This window comes from Nanorana parkeri, unplaced genomic scaffold (assembly GCF_000935625.1).
Source record: "Nanorana parkeri isolate BGI_ZX_2015 unplaced genomic scaffold, ASM93562v1 scaffold1032, whole genome shotgun sequence".
Taxonomy (NCBI): Eukaryota; Metazoa; Chordata; class Amphibia; order Anura; family Dicroglossidae; genus Nanorana; species Nanorana parkeri.
In genome coordinates, this window is record NW_017307300.1 from 455,390 (window position 1) to 461,393 (window position 6,004).

The 6,004-nt window shown below is 44.1% G+C and overlaps 1 pseudogene; it reads left to right on the forward strand.

Moving 5' to 3' along the window:
* Positions 1 to 1,114: 1,114 nt before the first annotated feature.
* The window catches only part of LOC108795976, a 46,595-nt pseudogene continuing 41,705 nt past the window's right edge, over positions 1,115 to 6,004 (forward strand).

Genomic DNA, 6,004 nt, shown 5'->3' on the forward strand with positions numbered 1-6,004 from the left:
TTTGTACATAATTGTACATAATTGAGGTGAGAGTATGTTTACTATATCCTCAATGATGAATGAATGGGAAGTGATCTACATCACCTCCTGTTCATTCATGATTGTGGTTATAGTAAACATGCTCTGTCCTCAAGTTATGAATGAACACTCAGTATAGCGGATTCCTGTTCATTTATAACAGGGGCTGCACAAAAAGAGATTGAGGACACAGAGTCTTCAATCTCTTTTCTATTTTAAAAGGGAAATATCAGGGGTCTGCTTAGACCCTATGTTTCGGTTTTTAAATTTTCATTTTGGTGCACTTCTAAAATAAAGTTGTATCTGAACAATTTTATTTGGTGAGGCACTTCAGACTTTACATCTACTATGTTCCCTGATTATCACATACCTGAGAGAGACACAGATGGAACCAAGCACTGGTGCAAGGAAAGTCCAGGAACGGATAAGCTAAATCAGGAAGCAGGAGCGTAGTCAAGGATAGCCAAGGATCAGAACCAGCCGGGCAACAGAATTGTGACACAATAAGCAAGTGCAGAAAACAGGCCGAGATCATGCGCAGGCAGCAATAATAATCCAAATAATCTGAGTCAATAGGGTACAGGTAGAAGTACCCTATTAACAAGTCAGCAGGCACAGGAACACACACAACTAAGACCATCAGCATAGTGAGAAGGGCAGGCTAGTTTGACCTCCCTGGTGGTAATCCCGAGCGTGACTCGGGGTTAATTTTCTCTGCCAGGAGCGGTAACCCCGAGTCACGCTCGGGGTAACATTGCAGAGCTTTCAGCGGAGTCTCCTTACCTTCTCTTGGTGATCCAGCGATGTCCTCCGCTATGATCGCCGGCGAGAATGATCTTCCGCTATGTCCTCCGCCATGATCGCCGCCCGGCATCTGACTTCCTGGTTCCGTTCCCTGCGAGCAGCAGCCGCGCATGGGAGCAGAACTGGGCGGGAAATTCAAAAGTGACACACACATAAAAGAGGTGATGCAGTGTAATCTGAGAGGATTACACTGTATCACCCCAGATCTGACACTTGATCACTGTACAGTGCCCATTGCCTGCCATTTTACTGTCATTTGTGCTGTCATTTGTGCTCATAAAATATTTATAACATGGCATCAAAAAAGCGCCACTTTACTACAAAAGCGTTTTTGGACCAGTTGAGTGACAGCGACACGGAGGTGCTCGCAGAAGTGAGCGATAGTGAGTCGTGGGGAGATTTGTCGTCTGACACTGATCTGGCAAGTGACAACGGCGATGATCCTGCACCTGACCTTAGCGATGTGTGCACTTGGTGCCCTATTGACTGCAATACGGACAAGGTAGAGCCCCCAAGATTCCCGTTCACTGGATCACCTGGGATGAAGGTAGATGTTGAGCATGACAACCCTCTGGCATACCTGCAATTTTTTTCTCACTGAGGAGTTAATTGAAAAAATTGTCACGGAGACAAATCGCTACCAAGAGCAGCAATCCGCTACGCTGCATGCCAGGTTTTCCAGAAGCAGAAAGTGGGAACCGGTGACCAAAGAGGACATCTGGCAGTTTCTGGGACTCATCATTCTTCAGGGGGTGGTGGGGAAACCGCTCCAGAAATGGTACTGGACCACCAATAAGTTACTGGCCACTCCGTTTTTTGGCACCGTGATGTCAGAATACCGGTTTTCCCTCATCATGAAGTATTTCCACTTCACGAACAATGAAGAATTTGATGAGGCCACGCATCCTGCGCCCAAACTAAAAAAAATCTGGGAGGTATGCCAAATTATTGTGACCAATTTCCAGCGGACCTACGTGCCAGAAAGGGACGTCAGCGTGGATGAAAGTTTGATGGCCTACAAGGGACGCCTAAGCTGGATACAATACATTGCATCCAAAAGAGTGCGGGTTGGCATCAAATCCTACATGCTCTGCGAGTCATCCACTGGGTACATCTGGAATTCGGTCATTTACACCGGTAAAGGCATGAAGTTCAACCCCAGGTACAGCGGCTATGGGATGGCCACATCATCTGTCCTTACACTGCTGGAGCCATTGCTGAACCAGGGATATTGTGTGAACACGGACAATTTCTACACGTCTCCGGGAACTGTATGAGGTTTTGCTAAAAAACAAGACTGATGCATATGGTACCGTTAGGCCTAACCGACGTGACATGCCATCTATGTTTGCCAAGAAAAAACTCAAAACCGGAGAAATGGTTGCCTGGCAGAAGGGTAAGATGATGGCAATGCGATGGCGAGACAAGAAGGACGTGTGTCTTATGAGTACTGTGCACAATACCTCCACTGCCATGGTCCACACAAAAGGTGGGAAAGATGTGCTGAAGCCGCAAGTCGTGATAGACTATAACAACACAATGGGAGGTGTCGACAGAGCCGATCAGGCAATGACATTTTATCCGGCTATGCGCAAACAACAAAAAAAATATTATAAGAAGATCTTCAGGCATCTTCTGGAACAATGCCTTTGGAATGCATATATCCTGCACAGAGCAAAGATTGACAAGCCTCTTGTTCATTCTGACTTTATCTGGAAGGTGGCTGAGCGGATTTTTCTCAACCACCAGACGCCATCAGTAGCTGGGAACAGACCTGGACGTCGTGCTGTTGACGTTGTCAAGCCAGAACGCCTGACTGGTCGTCACTTTATGGACTACATCCCGCCAACCGCAAAAAAGGAGGCACCTACCAGGATGTGCGTAGTTTGCTGCTCAAAGAGAGATGGCAATGGAAAGAAAGTCCGAAAAGAAACCAGGTTCCATTGTCCTGATTGTGACGTCGGACTTTGTGCAGTCCCATGTTTCAAAATGTATCACACTCAGGATGTTTATTGAGTTTTCTTTGACAAATGTCATTATTTTTTATTACATTATTGAATAAAATTATATTATTTATTAGATTATAATTCATGATTTTGTGTTTCAAACTTTATCACTTCTGGGATGTCTACTAGAGTCTTGCTTGGTCAGGTTTAAGTAAGTAATTACTAAGAATTGCAGGCCTACAATACATAACACCAAATTTCCATGCAAAAAATTGTACCACTTTTGGTACAAAATTCCTGACATAATCATACCACCAGGGAGGTTAAATAGACCAATTAATTAATGCCTGTAGCCTATACCACATTCTTCTCAGAATATGTTAAGATATACTCCCTAAATAAAATGAGAAAACTTTTTGTTTTTCATGGTAATAGTATCCTCATAAGAGCTTGTCACAAGCTAAGGTGATTGATATTCTCGTTTAAAATAAAGCAGGGAATGTTCAATACAATATATGCTGTTATGACAGAACACATAAATAATGTTTCTTAGATGATTTGCAAAATAGATTTTGTGCCTAAAACTTCTTCAGCTGCAGTCCAGATTCAATTCATATTTCTTAATCAAGCCTGTGATTAGAGCTGCATTAAGCTAATGGATGTTGTTATGAGGATATCATATCCGATGTCTGAGCCATCGATAACATCTCTAACTTGATCATTACACTGTGATAGGGTTTTTTTTCCTAGTATCCCCATACAGGCAAGATACATTTATTTTTTATTCTGCATCAAAGTAGTTGATTAAATTGTGAACATACTGAGGACTCTCTGCCATATCTGAATCATTATTAATGTATTAATTTATTATTTCTAATAAGCGCAAACAGTGGGGTTGAGTTAACTTCTCACAATATAAATGCTTAGCAAAGTATATGAGATGTGAGTACAATAATACTTGATGATCAAAGCTGGGCAACCAAGTAGTTTGAAAATAAATTACTATGGAATACAAGATAAAAAAAACACTAAGAACAGCAGTGAACATTTCCTATTCGTATTCATGACCATATCTTGTCACAATTACCATTAGACAGTTGCTATGAAAACATTGAAGCTGAACTCCAGCCTTATCTTTAGAAATTAGATATGCAACCACTCAAAAAAACTGTTTAGTTTTGTTTCGGATTCATTTTGATATTTATTTAGGTTTTTGGATTTTGGATCTGAAATTTGATTTGGTTCGCCTTTTGGATTTTGGATCCGTGCGACTTTTCGTTTCAGAAAAAAGTTACATGACCGTGCCTGTAATGCAAACCTCAACAGCCAGAAAAACCCATCTGATTGTTCAGAGAACAGTCGCAATGTCTGAATTGGTTTAGTTTTGAATTAAATTTGGACTGGAATTCAGATGCGTTAGAATTCAGAAATTTGGAGGCATTCAAATGTCTGAATTTACCAAAATTCAAACAAATATCTGTTCGGAACTTAACAAAATGTACATGTCTATTAGTCATGCACAGTTGTACATGCTCCTCTCCTGTACTGGAATTACTTACTCTGATTTCACTGCACACTGTAAGCATTAGAATGTGCAATGTACATTAGAAGCTGCAGTCAGGCTGTAGAACATCCAGGATCATCTAATCCTTTATTCCCAAATCTGATTGTACGTGGCCCACCCCTTTCATTAATTGGGTTTCAAGTGGAACTGAACTAAAAAAAAATCTAAGCTGGCAGGCTATTTATTGAAGAAGATTCATACTATGGGGTCTATTCACGAAGCTGCCGAAGGATCTGGCCGTAGCTTCGGCCGATCCTTCGGCTAGCTTCGGCCCCAGGACCCCTTTGGTTCTGTAGAACCGAAGAGAAGCCACTCGAAGCAAGCCGATCGGTCATTCACTCGGCTGCCCTCGGCAGCTTAGTGAATAGACCCCTATGTCTCTCTGTGTACATTCTCAGCACACCTTGGTGACAGAATGAATGAACTCCCATCCGTATGCACAGTTATGTTATTCCGGACCGCTCAATAAAGATGGCAAAAGATTACAAACACAGAAGACAACTGAGAGAAGATGTCAGCGAGGGAGGGGAGGAGAGTTTAGTTGTGCTTTCAGTTCTGTTAATCATGAAGGCTCAGCCTCACATGTGCACATTATCATGCTAATGCAGCCTGCCTTGAAATGCTTGCTTCTCCAGACTGACATCTACCCATCAAAGCATGATAATATTTGCATGACCCCTTCTAAGCACCAGCCCATTGCTTGCATCAAGGCTAATGGCTCATACAAGTAGTAATGAGGCAGGGTGCTATGCAGGGCCGTCTTTAATACTGATTGGACCCTGGGCAAACATTTTCTTGGGGCCCCCCACTCCTATACACCCCCTACCCGCCCCCGCCATGCAATTTAGACCATGCATACGCCTATACAACAGGGGCGGAGCAACACTATGCAATACCGATTGCACAGTAAACGGAAGAGTGGCGCGGGTGTATCTTTTGCAGGCTCAAGGGTAGGGCAGGTGCAAGGATTATTGTGTACACAGGTGAAGGGGCATACTTCACCCTCTCTCCCCCCGGCGCCATCAGATGACTGTCTCTGCATCATATACAGACAAGCACTATAGTGACCCCTCTCTCTGGACGTTGAGTGTTCCCTAATACACACATGCAGCAGCCAGTACAGACATGCAGGGCCTCCCCATCAGACACCCACCGTTCATGCTGCCCTGATTCAGGCTGTAGTCCCCTCACCCATCAGGCTCCCTCTCCCCTATCCAGGTGAAAAGGCCAGTGACCATCGGGGTCCAGGTCATAGCAGAACCGCCTCCTCCAGCGCACACACATGGCATGGAAGGGGAGCATCCACCCAGCTCTTCTCTCCATGTGACCCGCTCTGCGATCAACCAGCACTCTGCTGTCAGTGCTGAGATGCAGGGCCAGTGGTAGGAGTATTGCAGTACACAACTATGACTGGGCCCTGGGCAGCTGCGCCTTTTGCCCTGTGTTAAAGACAGCCCTGGTGCTATGGTATGTTCAGGAAGCCTTTCAGACCCTGCTGCTCCCTCCCACTAGTCATGATCTGCCTGTATTACATGGGGAAGCACAGAGACCCTGTGGTGACCTCACTGGGTCTAAAATGGGATATGTAATCGAAACTAAAAGGTTTAATTAAAACAAATGTCATTAGCATGTTGATTGGGGGGGGGGGGGGGGGAGAAGGTAAAAGAAACAA